Source organism: Acinonyx jubatus, chromosome E3 (genome assembly GCF_027475565.1).
Source record: "Acinonyx jubatus isolate Ajub_Pintada_27869175 chromosome E3, VMU_Ajub_asm_v1.0, whole genome shotgun sequence".
In the NCBI taxonomy this organism is placed as follows: Eukaryota; Metazoa; Chordata; class Mammalia; order Carnivora; family Felidae; genus Acinonyx; species Acinonyx jubatus.
Window position 1 is genome coordinate 10302898 of NC_069398.1, and position 19834 is coordinate 10322731.

The 19834-nt window shown below is 44.7% G+C and overlaps 1 protein-coding gene and 1 long non-coding RNA gene across 5 annotated transcripts in view; one reads left to right on the top strand and one right to left on the bottom strand.

Moving 5' to 3' along the window:
• SMG1 (SMG1 nonsense mediated mRNA decay associated PI3K related kinase) overlaps positions 1-17253 on the bottom strand; it is a 137360-nt gene extending 120107 nt beyond the window's left edge. Inside the window, exons 1-2 of one of the 3 annotated variants that reach the window (XM_053213536.1) lie at positions 17069-17253; positions 5211-5266 (exon numbers count right to left, since the gene is read on the bottom strand). The gene's annotated coding sequence lies outside the window, so the exon portion shown is untranslated. Of the gene's footprint in view, positions 1-5210; positions 5267-17068 lie in introns of those variants that run through there. The other 2 variants (XM_053213537.1, XM_053213538.1) reach the window with 2 other exon arrangements.
• Positions 9018-15638, top strand: LOC128313677 (uncharacterized). Of its 2 annotated transcripts, XR_008294691.1 has the most exons (4): positions 9018-10696; positions 10841-11096; positions 11852-12072; positions 15601-15638. It is a non-coding gene; the product is annotated as an uncharacterized LOC128313677 (long non-coding RNA). The 2 variants fall into 2 exon arrangements; XR_008294690.1 differs by having other exon boundaries at positions 9023-11096.
• Positions 17254-19834: the final 2581 nt, after the last annotated feature.

Genomic DNA, 19834 nt, shown 5'->3' on the forward strand with positions numbered 1-19834 from the left:
AGGCAGGGTCTCCAAAGTGTTTCAAGGAACACCAGTGCTGTAGGATGCTAAGAAATATTCAAGAAAAAGTGAATTCTCCAGTCTAATAAGTGAAAACACTGGGTTTATAAAAAATTAAAGGGTGCCTGGGTAGCTCGGTCAGTTAAGCTTCTGACTCTTTTTATAATTTTTTTTAAGTTTATTTATTTTTGAGAAAGAGACAGAAAGAGTGAGGGGGGAGGGGCAGAGAGAGAGAGGGGGAGAGAGAATCTTAAGCAGGCTCCACACTGACAGCATGGGACTCCAATGCACAAACCAAGCGATCGTGACCTGAGCGGAAACAAAGAGTCAGACGCTTAACCGACAGAGCCACCTAGGCTTCCCAAGCTTATGACTCTTGATCTCGCATCAGGTCATGATCTCACAGTTCATGAGTTTGAGGCCCACATCTGACTCTGAGATGATGGTGAGGAGCCTGCTTGGGATTCTGTCTCTTCTTCTCTCTACCCCTCCCCTGCTTGTTGCTTGTGCTCTCTCTCTCTCTCTCTCTCTCTCAAAATAAATAAATAAACTTAAAAAAAAAATTAAAGTGAGGGGTGCCTGGGTGGCTCAGTCTTAGGTTAAGCGGCCGACTTCGGCTCAGGTCATGATCTCACAGTTCATGAGTTTGAGCCCTATGTCGGGCTCTGTGCTGACAGCTCAGAGCCTGGAGCCTGCTTCGGGTTCTGTGTCACCCTCTCTCTCTGCCCCTCCCCTGCTCACACTCTGTCTCTCACTCTCTCAAAAAGTAAGTAAACATTAAAAAAAAAATTAAAGTGATTCACTGTTACTCTTCTAGTATGCTTCCCAGTTTTTTTGACATAGAGGTCCTGTTTTCAGGACCTACATTCTGATAAATTTATTTTAGGAAATACTGTTCTAAGGACTCATGCTGATGTTTTGTTTTTTTTTTAAGTTTATTTATTTTTGAAAGAAAGAAAGTGTGAGTGGGGTAGGGGCAGAGAGAGAGACAGAGGGAGAGTGTGGAGCCCGATGTGGAGCTTGAACCCAAGAACCATGAGATCATCACCTGAGCCAAAGTCAGATGCTTACCTGACTGAGCCACCCAGGTGCCTCAGTGATGTTTTATTTTTAAAAACAGGGTGAGGGGGGGCAGTGAGGGTGGTGGTAAACATTGATGCTAGTAATCACCATAGTCTTTCCTTTATTTTAAAATTTACTTCTTCAAACGCAGGCATTGGTAGCCATCAGTTATCTGGCGGTAACAGGTGACAGATATCGTTGTGGTTACTTAGAGTGGAAGAGAACTAAGTCATGGTCTGATCCAACCCCTGAGTCTGCTGACGAGGAACCTGGGGCTCAGGGAGATTCAGTCCACTGTGCAAGGTCACCAAATGCATCGATGTCTAGCAAATTGGAAAGCTTAAAAAATATATATATGGTTAAGATATGAAGTGGCCCAGAACTATCACTTCCATTATCTCTGGCCCTTTAGTCTACTCTCATCTATCATTTGTTTACTTGCATCAGAAAATAACATTTTGTAGAAAGACCATGAATGTGGATACACTTGTTTCACCCATTAGAGAGAAGAGATGTATTACAACAAAGAGCACTAGATCCCCAGAGGTCTCTCAGCCTTCCAGAGAAAATCAGGCGAAGTGAAAATTCATGTCGGAGTTCTTTATGTTAATGATGATACTGTTCAAAGAGCTTCGCTGGCGTGGAACTCTAGAGTTCTGGACATAATTTTACCTGCTCTGAGTTTATAGTGTCCTCACAATGTGGGCCCTGTGACAAGTAAAAAAAAGTTGACAGCTGGGGTTGGCCTCTCCATGGAGAGATTTGCAGAATGTGACAACTCAGCCAACCTCTACTTGGGGCTTAATTCCACACTGTCACTAATAACACCAAAGAGGCCACATGGCATGTGTTTCCCACACCCCATGGCTTCTACTCTCCTGCAGCCCAAACAACTTGTTTTCTGAAAAATCTAATTGGCATTGACCTTTGCTAGGTCATGGTCCATCAACGTCAGCACTATTGGCATTTGAGGCCAGCTAATTATCTAGGCGAGGGCTGTCGTGTGCCTCACAGGGTGGTTAGCAGTGTCCTGTGCGTCCACTTACTGGATGCCAGAGCAGCCCCCAGCTTGTAATCAAAATATTTTGATTACAAAAATAAGTAAACAAATAAATAAAATATTTTGTAATCAAAATATTTCCAGATATTGACAAATGTCCTTTGGGGGACAAAATTGCCTCTGGCTGAGAACTACCGTTTCATTTTATGTCAATCTTTTTTAATGTTTATTTATTTTTGAGAGAGAGAGAGACAGAGCGTAAGCAGGGGAGGGGCAAAGTGAGGGAGACACAGAATTGGAAGCGGGCTCCAGGCTCTAAGCTGTCAGCACAGAGCCTGACACGGGGCACGAACTCATGAACTGTGAGATCATAACCTGAGCCGAAGTCAGACACTCAACCAACTGAGCCACCCAGGTGCCCCAAGAACCACTGTTTTAGATGAATCTAATGAGAATGACTGACTAGAGAGTTATTTTCCTGTTAGATGGTAAAGTTTCTCAGATAAGGGACACAGGAAACATGTGTTAATCATCTTTGTATCTTTCCTCCCTGGCACATAGTAGGTGTTCATTCACTGATTTTATTCCACAAGTATTTACTAAGAACCTATGTGACACTCTTCCAAGGGGGAAGGGATATAGCAGGTTTCAAGAAGTTTACAATACAGAAGGGGGAAGATAGATAATAAAAACATAAATAGAGGCATAAGTAAATATATAGGGCAATTTCAGATGCTAAGTGCTTTAAAGAAAAGAATATGGATAAATATGAAAGAAGCCTGCCTTGGCCAGAGACTCCAACATCAATTGGAAGTAAGTTGGTAACAGGATCCAAAAATAACAACGGATTCAACAAGATAAAAGTCTGTTTCTCTCTCAAGGAGATAACAATGGATTAAACAAGATAAACGTTTGTATCTCTCTCAAGGAGGAGTCCAGAAGCAAGTTATCCAGTTCTGTGAAGGCAATCCTGCTCCAACAAGTCCTCAGGGATCCAGACTTCTTCTATTTTATTGATCTGCATACAGCCTCCATTTCTAGGGTTAGCTCATCAGCTGCTCCAGCTCTAGCCATCATGTCACATTCCAGCCAGTAGAATGAATAAAAGGGGGGGGGGGGGGGACGGGGGAAGGCTATGTGCCAATGATTTTTTTTAAGGATGGCTCCTGGAAACTGCCACATTGTATTTCTGCTTGGATTGCATTGGCCAGAACTTAGGCATATGGTCATAAATCATCAAGGGAAGCCGGGCCATTACGGGTACAGCTAAAAATAAGTGGTTCCATTTCTGTGGACAAGGGTGGAGAAGTGTCTGCCAGAGATGGTCAAGGAAGGCCTTTCTGAGGAGGAGACAGTGATGAGAAGAGAGAGGCCATGAGAAGAACTTTCTGGCTAGGGCCCTCAGTTGCTACAAGCCTGGCATATTTGACAGATAAAAGTAAGGCCAGTCTGGGGGAAAACAGGCAGACGCAAGATCCCACAGAGCTTTGTGGGGCATTGTAATACGTCTGGGTTCTATTCACCGGCGACGGAAAGCCTTTGGAGGGTTGTGAGGAAGGGAGAAAGGTTATTTGTGCTTTCAGATCACTCTGGCTGCTGTGTAAGGATAGAAGTGGGAGAGGTAGGAAGATCAGTTCGCAGGCTGTTGGAGTAGAGGTGATAGTGACTTGAACTGACCTATCGTGTGCACATGGTAAGTGATTACACTTTGCCTACAATGCTGTGGGATATTGGGGGGCCTGGATGGCTCAGTCGGTTAAGCATCCCACTCTTGGTTGTGGCTCAGGTCCTGATCTCATGGTTTGAAGGATGGAGCCCCTCATGGGGCTCTGTGCTTGCTGCACAAAGCCTGCGTGCTGCGTGGGATTCTCTGCTTCTGCCCCTCTGCAGTTTGCACCCACGTGCACGCGCGCTCTCTCTCTCTCTCTTTCTCTCTCTCACAAAATAAATAAATAAACTTTAAAATATATATAATGCTATGGGATATTGGAGCCAAAGCACATAGGCCTCCATGAGGGATAGGATGTGGGGGGTGATATAAAAAAATTAAGATATTTCCCAACGTTTGACCTGAGCAACCAGTGTGTGATTTATTGGTATAGGAAAGGCTTGGGAGGAGGCAAATTTGGGTCAAAAGTTCTGTTTTGAGCCTGTTAAATCCAAGATGTGTATGAGATCTCAGGGGAGAAATGCCAAGCTGGGAGCTGGATATGTAAGAATGCGGCCTGAAATGCGATTTTGAGAGTCATCAGCCTAAAGATGATGCTTTAAGGGTAAGTGTGAAATCAGTGCTAGAAATAATTGTCTCAGGAAAAAAGGAAAGTTATACATGTTCAAGTGCAATTAGACAAATTTAAAAAACCAAGAATCATCTATGTTAAAGACCCTTAAACATCCGTATAAGCCCCCTTCAAAATCATCAAGTATGCAACTCTGGCTCTTGGTATTCTAATTAAACCTGCCTGAGAATTCAAGCACAGCTCACAAGGAGCAAAAGGCTTTGTGTCATCATTGGTGGAAAAGACCTGAAAGAGCTTCTCTGATGCATTTGCATCGCATCAGTGCTGTTTTCTGCTTTTTAAAAAAAAAAATTGCAATTGAGCCACCTGGGTGGTTCAGTCGGGTAAGCGTCCAACTTCAGCTCAGGTCACGATCTCACAGTTCGTGGGTTGGAGCCCCTCATCTGGCTCTGTGCGGAGAGCTCAGAGCCTGGAGTCTGCTTCTCATTCTGCGTCTCCCTCTCTCTCTGTCCCTCCCCCACTCATGCTCTGTCTCTCTCTGTCTCAGAAATAAATAAACATAAAAGAAAGAATGAAAATATCAAGCCTCAGAGAGAGTGTGTGTCTCACTGGAGAACTGGGTCTGCCTTTCCTTAGACTTTTCAACAAGTGTAATTATTCAGGAAGCCTTACTCTATACGGTGTATCTCACTGAGCTCTCCCATTTCCTTACCTAAAGGTAGAAACCCTATGTCATTCTTCTTTTTTTTTAATCAACTATGGTTTCAGGCTTATAATGGGTGCTCAAATATTTATTGACAGAATGAACTAGAGACATGGATATGACTACACAAAAACAACAGATTCATTAAAGGGGTAACATGGAATTCTAAGAGTCCTGGGATATCACTTAGTCTACAGGTCATTACCTGGCTGGCCTCAGGTGGTCGATGGCCTCAGAAATGTTTTGAGTGGTTTCCAATTTCTGCAAAACACAAAACAAAACAAAATCAAGTTATATGAGCTTCCAACATTCAAAAATTGGGAAATTGAAGACAAAAATCCAGATTTTTTTTTTTTTTTGCTTCTCTTGAAATTGACAATACCGAACTCAAGTTCCCACAGGTCAACAAGGAGAAAAGGGCTGAGGAGGTGATGCCCTAAACTCTGTTTAGATTTCCACCTAGGCTTCTGAAGCCATTTGAATTTGTAACCTCAACTGTCACACTCCTTTATGGAAGTGAGAAAGCCAGGTCCTGCACAGCAAAGTGACTTGCTAGAAGGGGGTCCAAGCATCCTCACTCCCAGCCTCTTGCCACACCCTGCTGCCCAGGAAGCACAGGCAGCCTAAAAATCTGTGTTTGTCCTGACTGTGCATAAACACATACACACAGAGATGATTGTACAGCCAAGGCTAATTCTCAAGACAAGGAAAAAGACTAAAAATGTAAATTGGGTTAATTTCAAAAATCTTGTCAGTTAAAAAAATTGCAGTAAACTTTCTATTGCACTTGGTCACAAAGTCAACCTTTTTTAAAAAAATGTTTTTAAAGTTTGCTCCTGAAAAAAGCAATGTTTTTTTAAGTAATCTCTATACCCACTGTGGGGTTCAAATTCATGACTCCAAGATCAAGAGTCACATGCTCTTCCGACTGAGCCAGCCAGGAACCCCAAAGCTGGACCATTCTGATCTGAAACTCTCTTTTCACATTGTTTAAATAAATAATAGGGGTGCCTGGGTGGCTCAGTCGGTTGAGCGTCCAATTCTTGGTTTTGGCTCGGGTCATGATCTCACGGTTTGTGGATTCAAGCTTCATATCGGGCTCTGCACTGGCAGTTCAGAGCCTGCTCAGGATTCTTTTCCTCTCTCTCAAAATAAATAAACTTAAAAAAAAGAGAAATAATAAATCTGGGTTAATATTTATTCCAGTTCTGAGCCAGCCATGGTTTCACTTTCTACATCATTCAGTAGTGATCTGGTGCGATGGTGAGAAATGAATGAAATAAGAAACTGGAGGGTGGGAGAGTAAGAACCAGCTGGCTCATGGGGAGGCCTCCTGGGAGCAGTTATTACATAATGTGGTGCTTAATAATCTAGTGAACTGTATACCTCCAGAACACATCCAAATGTTAATTAAAACATTTCTTCCTTCCTTACTCATTCTGCAGGGCCCCCTTGAGGTGCTCATTGAATTTAATTCCTCTCTCCGGGTTGTTCTCCCCTCCCCCAACCAGGGCATCCGCTGATGGGGGAGAGGGAGGGTCACCAGAGAACCAGAAAAACAAAAGCAACAACCTTTGGACCCAATTGGGTAAATCATTGATCTATAAGTCAGAAACACTTCAGATGTGTTTTTTGTTCTCCAGGTCAGTGCTTGTCACATTTCTATGTGCTTCCCAGTCACCCGGGATCTTGTGAAAGTGCAGACAGCTTTAGCAGCTCTGGGTTGGGGCCTGAGACTCTGCATTTCTAATAAGCTCCCAGGTGGTGCTGAAGCTGCAGGTCCGGAGACCACGCTCTTGGGCCTCCAGGCCCTAGAGTTGACCACTGGTTCTCAAACCTGCCTGCCCATTCAAGTCACCCCAGCGGATCCGGGAGAACTACTGATATCTCGGTCTCCTTGGCAGATTCTGATTTAAAATGTATGGGTGGAGCCTGGCCATTCGGAGTTTTCAAAACTTCAGGAGATTCTAGTACAATGCCCAGTTGAGAAGCACTGCCCCAGACTAGAGCAAGCTTTAGTATATCTCAGGGTCACCCACAGGGTTTGTTAAGACACACAGATTGCAGGACTCCACCCTGCAGGGTTTCAGTTGCGGTGGGTGGGGCCTGAGAATTTGCATGTCTAACAAAGTGCTGCTGATTCTGCTGGTGGGCTGGGAAAGAGAGAACACACAGGGGTGCTGTGGGGAGGAACTGATCTTCACTTAAGTACTTAAATAAGCAAGAATGACCAGTGCTTGGAAGCTATGTTGGCTGTCCTTCTCTTGTCACCCAGAGAGGACTGTCGACCAGTTACATCCAGCCTAGGATCCACCTTTATGCCCCAAGGCTCGTCAGTCACCCAGCTGGTTCACTCAGTGTGGACAGCTCCTTTTAGGAGAGTTCAGACCAGTTGTAGCCACTGTAGAATAGACGCTGGTGGCCTCGTCCCCGGAGAGGTGGTGCTGATGGTGAGGGTGAATGCCTGGCCCTGGGCAAACTGGAGATTTCCCACCAAGTCTGGATGGTGGTGGAACATTCTCACTTGTTTTGGTAAAAGCCCATGATTCCATTCCAGAGGTGCTTTCGTGGCTCTGTTTCTTGGGCAAAGGGTGGAAGAGCTCAGCTGTGACCATAGGAACATTGAGAAGGGGTGGGAGCAGTAAGAATTCTCTCATGGGAACAAGATGGAAGTATGCCCAGGGCACCTGGGTGGCTCAGGCTCCTTGCTTCCAGCGTGGAGTCTGGGTGGGATTCTCTCTCTGTCCTCCCCCACCCCCTTCAAAATACATAAAAAAACTAAAAAAGAAGAAGGAAGAGGAGGAGAAGGAGGGGGAGGAGGAGGAGGAGAAGGCGGAAGGGAGGAGGAAGAGGAGGAGGAGGAAGAGGAGGAAAAGGAAGAGAAGGAAGAGGAGGAGAAGGAGGAGGAGGAGGAGAAGGAAGTGAAGGAGGAAGAGGAGAAGGAGGAGGAGGAGAAGGAAGTGAAGGAGGAAGAGGAGAAGGAGGAGGAGGAGGAGAAGAAGAAGGAGGAGGAAGAGAAGGAGGAGGGGAAGAAGAAGGAGGAGGAGAAGAAGGAGGAGGAGAAGGATGAGGAGGAGGAAAAGGATGAGGAGGAGGAAGGGGAGGAGGAGGAAAAGGAGAAGGAGGAGGAGAGAAGGAGGAGGAAGAGGAAGAGAAGGAGGAGGGGAAGAAGAAGGAGGAGGAGAAGGAGGAAGGAGAGAAGAAGGAGGAGGAGAGGGAGGAGGAGAAGGAGGAGGATAAGGAGGAGGAGGAGGAAGAGGAGGAGGAGGAAGAGGAAGGCGGTGGCAGCTCCACATCCAGGGCCGTTCCTAAAAATGTTGAGCTCCTTACCCGAGAGTTATTTTCCAAATCCATGTAATGTTTTTGCTAGCTTTTAATTTTTTTTTCCAGTTTTTAATTCTTTTTTTTTACATTAAATTACATGCTAGAGATTTACAACTAAGCTTCAAGACAAAGCAGAGGTAAGGCCTAGCAGCTTTTTAAAAAATACTCATTTTGGGGGCACCTGGGTGGCTCAGTCGGTTGAGCAACTGACTCTTAATTTCCACTCAGGTCATGATCTCTCAGTTGTCAGTTTGAGTCTCGCTCAGTGCTGATGGTACTGAGCCTGCTTGGGATTCTCTCTCTCCCTCTCCCTCTGTGCGCTCTCTCTCAAAATAAATAAATAAACTTTAAAATAAACATTCATTTTTATCTTCTCCAAATACATTCCTTTACTTACCTATTCATTTTCTAAAAAAAAAAAAAAAAAAAAATTTGTTTTTTATTTTTTAAAATTACTTTATTATTTTATTTATTTATTGAGAGAGAGAGAGGGAGAGAGAGAAAGCACGAGTGCACAGGCAAGCAGGGGAGGGACAGAGAGAGAATCCAAAGGAGGCTCTGCTCTTTCAGCACCGAGCCTGACTTAGGACTTGAACTCACAAACCATGAGATCATGACTTGAGCCAAAATCGAGAGTCTGACACTTAACCGACTGAGCCACCCGGGCGCCCCTACCTTTTTCTTTTCTTTCAGGGACATTTTCATAACCAGTAGTTTGAGTTAAGTAGCATTTTTTAAAACTGAAATAAATTTTATACATAACATTGTGTAAATTTCAGGTGTATAACATGTTGATTTGACACATTCCTGTATTGTCATATGATTGGCACTGTATACTGACAATTAGGACCTATAATTATTTCCTTTTAGTGGTGGGAATAACTAAGATCTAGTCTCTTCACAAGTTTGATGATTATGATACAGTATTGTGGTCTATATTCACTATACTATACATTAGATTTTTAGGACTTATTTAGTACCTGTTGCAAGTCTGTTTAATCCTTACAGAAAAATAACCCTGGAGAAAGAAACTACCATTTATTAAGTGCCTATATGTCTCAGGGATTCCACAAATTTATTTGCCTTCATTAGCTCATGGATTGCGGTACAAAACTCTGCACTGGGATTATAGCTATCTGGAATTTTTTTTGGAAAAATATTTTTTCAAGAAAAATAGTCTGTTCAGATAAAGCATTCTCACAGAGAAAATAATGTAGACGCTGAAGAAACATGTAGAGCTGTGAATGTATGTGGGCCATTAAGCCATAGAAATTTTCTAGACCTCCCCTGGTGGCCATTAAAACTCCTGCTGAGAGCTAGTTGGTTAATTCCATCACAAAGTTTTAGCTTTCACCTCTAATGGTTTTTACCAGACCAATGGGGGATCCCGACAGGGTTAATGGGCAGTAAGGTTAATTTTTGCCTTCTGGTAGAGACTTTAAGAATTTTTGTTTTGGTTTGTTTTGACATATATAGACCATAAATTATATAGCAGAATGAAACCACATATTAGGCAAGGGACCATCTTTTTTATTTTTTATTTTTTTCCACCAAAATACTATCAAACACTGGCCTTGAAAATGACTACGTTTAGGGGCACCAGGATGGCTCAGTAGGTGGAACATGCGACTACTGATCTTGGGGTGGTGAGTTTGAGCCCCACGTTTGGTGTAGAGAGTACTTAAAAAAAAAAAAACAAAACCACTGTGTCCATTTCACAGGTCTGTTTGGGAACTACTCCATACCAGGCACTGGGTTTATAATGGTGAACAAAGTAGACACAACCTTTGCCCTCAAAGAGCTTCAGAGCTGGCAAAAGAAAGAAATACTACAAGTAAATATATAACCCCAAGCTGAGTGTTGAGCCTTGTCTCTTTGTTGTATGGATACAACCCCAAGTTGTAGATATGAGAGAATAACAGGAAGATAACTTGCATGGGAAGTCCAGGGGAAGTGACTTTAGCTGGGCCCTAGGGGATGAGAAAAAAGGAGCTAGGTGAGGAGTTCTGGTGGGGGAAGAACATTACAGCTGGAAATGAAAGGTCCTTGAGGTAGGAAGGAACTTGGTAACTTGTGGGGACTTAAAGAAGGGCTGTGTAGGAAACAGAGTTCTTAGTCCAGGGAAAGAAAACCAACAGGAGAGACAGAGAGAAAGACATTGGCTCACACGATAATGAAGGCTAAATCCCACAATCTGTTGGAAGCCCAGAAGAGCTGGTGGTGTAGTTCGAGTCCAAACGTTAAGGCCTTAGAACCAAAGGAGCCAGTGGTGTGAAATGGGGCCAGTGGCAAGCCCCGTGAATCAGGAATGCTCATGGTGTAAGTCCCCATCTCAAGAGGAGACAGATGTCCCAGCTCTACACTCAGGTAGGGGTAGAGAATTCTCTCTTCCTAAGGCTTTTTCCACTCCGGACTTCAACCCATTGGGCTAACGCCAACCTGGAGGAGGGCAATCTGCCTCACTCAGTCTACCGATTCAAATGCTAATCTCTTCCAAAAACACCCTCACAGATTTGCCGAGTAATGTTTAACTAGATGTCCACCTGGAGAACCCATGGCCCAGGTCAAAATTAACCATCACAGAGGGTGATGGCCAGAAGAGGCAAGAGAGGAATGCAGGGATGAGTGGTTTGTACTGGTCAACTTGGTTACGTTGGAAAGAGGTCTCCTAGAATCCTCTTCCCTGTTCGATTTGGCCAAAAGAGGCAAGAGCAGGTACAGCAGCACCGTCCCTGAAAGTCATCGTGGTCGGATGCAGTGGTGGATGGTAAGATACAGAGATGCCTGCAGGTTCCACTGGCCTTTGCTCTCCTCCGCTCTACATCCAGCTCTTGTCCTGACCAACAGCAGCCCCTGTCCCACCACCAGATGCTTGGTGGCAACAGCAACACAGAGGCACAGCCTGCCATAGAGCCTTCCTTGGCTGTTCTATTTTGGTGGCCAAATGTGCTTGGCTGCTCAGACCAACTGCCAGTGCTTCCTTTGATCTCCTACTTTCCCTCCTGAATCATTCCTTCCCTTACTCCTCCTTCAGCTCTGTGAGGTCTAATTCCTAGAATGAATCTCTTATCCCATAACCTATAGTGATTCTGGGTCGAACCCTCACTGATACAATGGACCAGACCATGTAGGCCACCATAAAGAGCAGGAGAAGCTATCAGAGACCAGTGGGTCAGGCAGCTGGCCTACATCTGTGTGTGGGGCTCCCTTGACCACAGCGAGGATTCAAGTACCCCAGGATTCTAAGCAGAGCAGGGCAGTGTGCAGAAAAAATTGCCATCAGACTATTCCCAAATCTGCCCCATGACCGGTTCCCTCTGCATTCTGGCAAGTGGTCATTATGATTTTGCTCCTCAGCCCTGACGAGAAGAGGTATTTTTCTCTAACAAGTAGAAGGATTAATGAGCAGGGAAAGACTCCAGTCCCTTATGGCCAGTGTTCATAAGCAATAGCTTTGGGGCAGGCACAGGAATATGTTAAATGATTTGACTTTTTTTTTTTAATGTTTTATTTATTTTTGAGAGAGAGAAAGAGAGCAGAGGAAGGGCAGAGAAAGCGGGAGACTGAGGATCCAAAGTGGGCTCTGTGCTGATAGCAGCGAACCCAATGAGGGGCTTGAACCCACGAACCGCAAGACCATGATCTAAGCCCAAAGTCGAACGCTCGACCGACTGAGCCACCCAGGAACCCCATAAATGAACTGGCTTTTGGACCAAAAGCAGCTGGAAATCTGCCCTCCTTTGGTGTGTATGTACAGGGCTCCAGGGATTTGCATGTGTGATTGGCTGAAGGAGAAAGTAGTGGCTACACTTCAGAATCAATGGGGGGGGAGGGGAGGTAGGGGGTTGGGTGTGCTTTAAAAATATGCAGATGCTCCACTGTAGACCATGTAAATCCGATCTCTGGGGGTAAGTTTTTGTTTTTGTTTTTGTTTTTAGTCCAAAGTGATTTCTCTGAAGCTTTTTTTAGTCCAAAGTGATTCCAGGAATAGCCAGGGTTGAGAACCCACACAACCGGAGTGAAGAGGTCACAAACAAGGGACCCTGTGGGCCATGTCTGATCCAAGATGTGCTTTGATGGACACTATCTTCTTTCAGAAATTTAAATTCACCGCTAATATTGAAACAGAGAGACTGCAAAGACAAACATGAATTTCCAGCTTCCTTCCTCTCAAAACATGCAAGGATTGGCAATACTGGGCCACGTTCACACATGGCAATGAGAGTTAAGAACAGACTGAGAGCTTCCTTTAGGAAGCCCGAGCCTCTTCTGTTAGTCACAGTCCCTACTAACTGCGAACATACTGCCTGGCCTGTTCCATTCACCTTATTATCTAGCCCTCTGCTGTACACACTGCATTTGGGGACCCCGCAGAGATCAGACGCGGAGGTCAGCCAACTAGAGCCATAAGGCTAGATCTGGCTTGCTGTCTATTTTTGTATGGCCTGCAAGCCAAGAATGGCTTTTACATTTTTAAATTGCTGGGGACAAAAGCGAAAGAATAATGTTGCATGACACATAGGAAATCAATACAATTTCGGCGCCCATATTGTAGCACAGAATAAGGCTGTGCTCATTTGTTTATGTGTCTGTGGCTGCTTTTGTGTTACCATGAAGAGTAAGTACATAGTTGCAGCAGAGATTGCATGGTCTGAAAAGCTTTAAAATATGTGCGATCTGTCCCTTTACAGAATAAGACTGCTAATTAAGAGAATAGGATTTAGAATGAAAGAAAGCTAGGATCCAGTGTTAACTATGTGAGAGAATTTGGGCAAATGATACTACCTCTCTGTAAAATGCAGAAAAGAAATCCTACCCAGCAGGGGATTGTGAAGATGTAGATTAGATCACTACGCATAGCCCACAGCCCAGTGCCTAGAAAGTGGAGAATAAATTGTAGCCCATAGGAAAGTGAGACTGGGCATCACCTTGTGAGATTGATACTGTTTTTCAATGAGTAACAGAAAAAGAACCAGAGTCATTTGCCTAAACAACAACAACAACAAAAATAGTTCATTGCTATTATCTTAAAGCGGTTACACTATTATGTCATTAAAGTCATTTGCAATCATTCAAACTGAGCCATTGTTCTGCATTAGATATCTTTTAAATGTGAACACTGTGATATTGACCAAATACAAAATCACCTTTATACTCATAATCACTAACTATTGGCTTTGTTATCATGTAAAAGCCTTAGAAATAATAACCCTAGATAACCTTAGAAATAATATTTATGTTAGCATAAATAACAATAGGATTTCTTGAGAAAATGAACTGTCCATACTGAGTGAAAGCTGTCTTTCTATATTGTATATTTTACATTTTTGAAATTCATTCCATATCCAAGAGCTGATATTTTCACTTAATTTTTAAAAAAATTTTTTTTAACATTTATTTATTTTTGAGACAGAGAGAGACAGAGCATGAACGGGGGAGGGGCAGAGAGAGAGGGAGACACAGAATCAGAAGCAGGCCCCAGTCTCTGAGCCATCAGCCCAGAGCCCGACGCAGGGCTCGAACTCACAGGCCGCGAGATCGTGACCTGAGCTGAAGTCGGACGCTTAACCAACTGAGCCACCCAGGCGCCCCTGATATTTTCACTTTAAAAACAATGCATTTTGGGCACCTGGGGGGCTCAGTCAGTCAGTTAAACATCTGACTTTGGCTCAGGTCATGGTCTCATGGTTTGTGGGTTCAAGCTGCGTGGGGCTCTATGCTGACAGCTCAGGCCTGGAGCCTGCTTCAGATTCTGTGTCTCCCTCTCTCTCTGTCCCTCCCCCACCGCCGCACACACACTCTCTCTCTGTCTCAAAAATAAATAAACATTTAAAAACATTTTTAATGAATTTTCTTCTGTTTGAGCAAAGTTGACCAAATAAAATCCTTGCCTATAAGTATTTTTAATCTAATTAAATCTCCAGAACTGACCATGTATATAAAATATACGTAACATTACATTTACCATTTTGGCCATTTTAGGGGCACCTGGTTGGCTCAGTTGAGCATTCAAGTTTGGCTCAGGTCATGATCTCACGGTTTGTGGGTTTGAGCCCCGCATAGGGCTCTGCAGTGACAGCACAGAACCTGTCTGTCTCCCTCTCTCTCTGCTGCTTCCCTGCTCACGCTCTCTCTAAAAAATAAGTAAACTTAAAAAAACAAAAAAACAAAAAAAAACAGGGGCACCTGGGTGTCTCAGTTCCTTGAGTGACCAACTTCGGCTCAGGTCATGATATTATGATCTGTGAGTTCGAGCCCTGCATCAGGCTCTGTGCTGACAGCTTGGAGCCTGGAGCCTGCTTCTGATTCTGTGTCTCCCTCTCTCTCTGCCCCTCTCCCTCTCCCTCTCCCTCTCTCTCTCTCTCTCTCTCAAAGAATAAATAAACATTAAAAAAAAAAACCCTTAAAGTGTACTATTGTGTGGCATGAAGGACATTCACAGTGATGTGCAGCCCTAACTACTACCTAGTCCCAGAGCTTTTCATCACCCTAAAGAAACCTGGTACCCATTAAGCAGTCACTTCCCATGCTTCCCCTCAGCCCAGCCCCTGGCAACAGCTAATCTACTTTCTATACCTATCAATTTGCCAATTCTGGACATTTCATTTAAGTGGAATCATACATTGTGTAGTTTTTTGTGTCTGCCTTCTTTCACTCAGCAGAATGTTTTCAAGGTTCATCCATGGACCAGCATTTCGTTCCTTTTTGTGACTGAATAATAGTTCTTTTTTTTTTAACGTTATTTATCTTGAGAGAGAAAGAGAGAGAGAGAGAGAGAGAGAGAGAGTGTGTGTGTGTGTGTGTGTGTGTGTGTGTGTGCGCGGGGGAGGGGCAGAGAGGGGGAGAGAGAATCCCAAGCAGGCTCTGTGCTGTCAGCACAGAACCCAACACGGGGCTCGACCCCATGAACCATGAGATCATGACCTGGGCCAAAACCAAAAGTTTAACACACCCAACCGCCTGAGCCACCAGGTGCCCCTGAATAATATTTCATTGTATTGATATCCCACATTTTGTTTATCCCTTCATCTATTGATAGACATCTGGGCTGTTTCCCCTTGGGACTGTTGTATATAGCTCTGGGATGAACATTTACATACATGTTTTGAAACGTGTTTCAGGTTTGAAAACCTGTCAGAGTTCTAGTATCAAGACCCTTTGAGACCTTGCTGAGTGTCTTCAAAAAAAACGAACCAGTTGATAAGGACAGTAAAAGGAGCCCTGGGTGGAAGGGTCTTGATAACAGATTTGCTTGTTTTTGCTTCATGCAGGTCTCACCTCCGGGAACGCAAGTGCCATGAGGGCCAGGCACTCATGAGGGCCATGAGGGCCAGGACTGTAGCTCAAGGACTGCGGCACCTTGAGAGACTGAATAGACAGATGCTGGCCAGACCTTATATAAAAACAGAATTCTGACCCTCAATCTGCAGCCCAGGAAACCAACCCATTGTCTACAGTAACCAGCCTGGGAGCCAAACAACAGCCCCTGGAACAACCATCCCCCAAAGGCCAGGGCTTGATTAGTAACTGACAGCTTCCCTAATTCCTATCTCTGCTTCTAGCTTAGGACCAGCTAGAGAAAGCCAAATGGGTACCCCTAACCAATCACATGGCATGCCCTTCTTCTAGTTAGCCCACTTCTGACTTCCCCATGCCAACAGCCTCCACTGGGGGCACAGCTGGATCCTTCCTTCCTTCATTTACTTATGAAATTTTTTTTTTAATTATTATTTTTTAAGTAAGCTTGACACCCAATATGGGGCTTGGGCTGACAACCCTGAGATCAAGAGTCACATGCTCTATGCACTGAGCCAGCAAAGCGCTCCCTGCCCCCACCTTTTTTTTTTTTTTTTAACAATAAAGCTTTCCCTCTCCTCTGTCTGCCTTTGAGTCTGTGCCAAAACACAAATAATGGGGGCTGACTCGCTTGCTATAGCCTATATAGACAGCTCTGAGTAAGGAGCATCTGTTTGTTCTCCTTTGGATAGTCTTTGTCCATTTGCACAACCTCCATGCCCCGGGCAGGGCCTGACACACAGACCATGGTGTGAATGCACAGTGCTGAGGAAGGGCCAGTGTGTCCCTTTCACAGTGCCCTGCTGGACACTCAGGCCCACAGCACAGCCACAGGCTCTCTCTAGAACTCCGGCCCTGCCCCTGCAGTGGCCAGCCCACCACCTCTACCCGGACATCCGCACGCCCTGGGCCTCAACGTTCCCAGACCTACTGGTTACCGCCTCCCTCCTCTGGAAGCCCTTCACCTGCTTTCCACACCCAGGATCACCCCAGGGCCCTGCGTGGCACGTAGGAGTCAACCTACCTCCTCCCTTTCATTCTCCCCAGCCTATAATCCCTCTGTAAGTCCTGCTGGTTCTACTCCAGAATGCCCAGCGAAGCCGCCCCTTCCTCTGGCTCCGTTCCTGGCTCATTCCTTCGTTGCAGCAATAGCTCAGAACTGGTCTAGCTGCCTTCAGCTTGGCCTCCTCGGAAACAGCCAGGGGACATTTTCCCAAACAACCCATTTCTGACCGGGAGGCTTCCCTGCCCAGCAGCCTCCCGACACCATCACGTTAGCGCCTAAACTTTAGAAATAGAGGCTTTCTGGAGCCCCCAGACCCGGTCCCGGTCTACCTTTCCAGCTTCAACTCCAGGGCAGCTTCTGTTCTCAAAGTATACGCTCTGCCCTCCCTGCCGTCCCCGCTTTTGCCTCTGCTGGGCATTCTCTCCCCCTCCCCTTGCCTTGGCAGGTGGCTCCTCTTTTTCAAGCTTCACTGACTCACTGCCTCAGTCGTGAAGCTGCCGCCGCGGTGCTGTTGCCACGATCCCCTCCGGACAGCCGGTCACTCTGGGCTCATTACACTAGGATGAGACATGCCGGTCAGTCTCTTTCCTTCCCCTCAAGTGTGTAAATTCCTTGAAGGCTGGAATTTTTGCTTTTGACCTTTGTGGTCTCAGAACCAAACGTGATGCCTGGCATTGACAGATACCAAAATGTCAATATTTGTTGAGCAAATGACTTTTTGAAAAAAAAAAAAAAAAAAAAAAAAAGAGCTGTATCAGGGTTGGATTACTCAACAGAGTTTAGGGCCAATAGCCAAAGAGGGGAATACCCTCCCCCCCCCACAATAATTTGGTATTTGATACGTGGATAAAAGCAACGATGGTGTCATTCTGAGAAAATAGAAAAAAGGAGAACTTTGTATACATTCTTACGTTCCTTTTGCTGTCTGGGTTCCCCCCCCATTATTATGTTCCCAGTTTTAAAGATTTTCTTTTTAAGTGATCCCCACCATCCAACATGGGGCTTGAACTACAACCCTGAGATCAAGAATCTCATGCTCTACGAACTGAGCCAGCCAAGTGCCCCTGACTTTTTTTTTTTTAAGATTTTATTTTTGGGGCACCTGGGTGGCTCAGTTGGTTGAGCATCCAACTTCTGCTCAGGTGGTGATCTCACGGTTTCTAAGTTCAAGCCTCACATCAGGCTCTGTGCCAACAGCTCAGAGCCTGGAGCCTGCTTCAGTTTCTGTGTGTGTGTGTGTGTGTGTGTGTGTGTGTGAAAAACAAACATTTTTTAAAAATTAAAAAAATATAGGGGCGCCTGGGTGGCGCAGTCGGTTAAGCGTCCGACTTCAGCCAGGTCACGATCTCGCGGTCCGTGAATTCGAGCCCCGCGTCAGGCTCTGGGCTGATGGCTCGGAGCCTGGAGCCTGTTTCCGATTCTGTGTCTCCCTCTCTCTCTGCCCCTCCCCCGTTCATGCTCTGTCTCTCTCTGTCCCAAAAATAAATAAAAAACGTTGAAAAAAAATTAAAAATTAAAAAAATATATAAAGGTTTTAAGTAATCTCTACACCCAACATGGGGCTCGAACTCATGACCCCAAGACCAAGAATCACATGCTCTACTGACTGAAACAACCAGTGCCCTGAAACTTGCTTTTGAGTCAATTTTAGCAAAATATCAAGGATGAGCAGGTACATAACCTTTTATTTGTTTGTTTTTTTTTTTAAGGACCCATGGGAGAGATTTCTTTCCTATTTCTTCCCCTCCTTCCAAAAAACATCTTACTTTCTATTAAGTAAATATGTTTTTATCATGTGTTTCCCTCTTTGCCTAGCTTCTGTGAAGCTCAGAGCCAAATTTGTGGCCCATATTTTATAATTATACAGTATCTAAGTGCATGCATTTCTGACTGCTAACTTCTCAGATTATTATTAAAACTTTATTTTTGGGGCGCCTGGGTGGCTCAGTCGGTTAAGTGTCCAACTTCGGCTCCGGTCATGATCTCACAGTTCGTGAGTCTGAGCCCCACGTCAGGCTCTGTGCTGACAGCTCAGAGCCTGGAGCCTGCTTCAGATTCTGTGTCTCCCTCTCTCTCTGACCCTCCCCCATTCATGCTCTGTCTCTCTCTGTCTCAAAAATAAATAAACATTGGAAAAAATTTTAAAAAAACTTTATTTTTCTTCTTGTTTCAATTAAGACTTTAATTTTTTTTAAATTTTTTTGCATTTATTTATTTTTTGAGAGACATAGAGAGACAGAGTACAAGCTGGGGAGGGGCAGAGAGAGGAGGAGACACAGAATCTGAAGTAGGCTCCAGGCTCCGAGCTGTCAGCACAGAGCCCGACACGGGGCTCAAACCCACAAACCACGAGATCATGACCCGAGCCAAATTCGGACGCTTAACAGACTGAGCCACCTAGGCGCCCCATTTACTTTTAATTTTTAAAAAAATTTTTAAAAGTTTATTTATTTAAGTAATCTCTGTACCCATCATGGGGCTTGTACCCACAACACCAAGATCAAGAGTCTCATGCTCTTCCAACTGAGCCAACCAGGTGCCCCTAGATTTTATTTAAAAAAAATTTTTTTTTAATGTTTATTATTTTTGAGACAGAAGCAGAGGGCAAGAAGAGGAGGGGCAGAGAGAGAGGGAGACACAGAATCCAAGGCAGGCTCCAGGCTCTGAACTGTCAGCACAGAGCCTGACGCAGGGCTCGAACTCATGAACCCTGTGAGATCATGACCTGAGCTGAAGTTGGACACTCAACCGATTAAGCCACGCAGGCGCCCCCCTAGACTTTATTTTGTAGAGCAGCTTTACACAAACAGCAGGTTTACAGAAAAAAATGAGCAGAAAGTACAGAGAGTTCCCATATATTCTCTCTTCCCTTACATTTCCTCTCTTATTACCAATTTGCATTGGTGTGGGACCTTTGTTATCACTGATAACCCAACGTGAGTGTGTTATTGTTAACAAAAGTTCAAAACTTACATTAGGGTTCACTCCTCGTAGTGTGCAGCCCTATGAGTTTTAACAAATGCAAAACAGCACGCATACACCCTTTCGGTATCATACGCACAGAATAGTTTCATTGCCTGAAAAAATCCCCTGTGCTTCAGCTATTCGCCCCTCCTCCCACCACCTTGCTGTTGGTTTCATTGGTATCACGAACCACGTAAGAAAAAGGATGAAGAGGAATTATAATCATCTTATCCTATCAT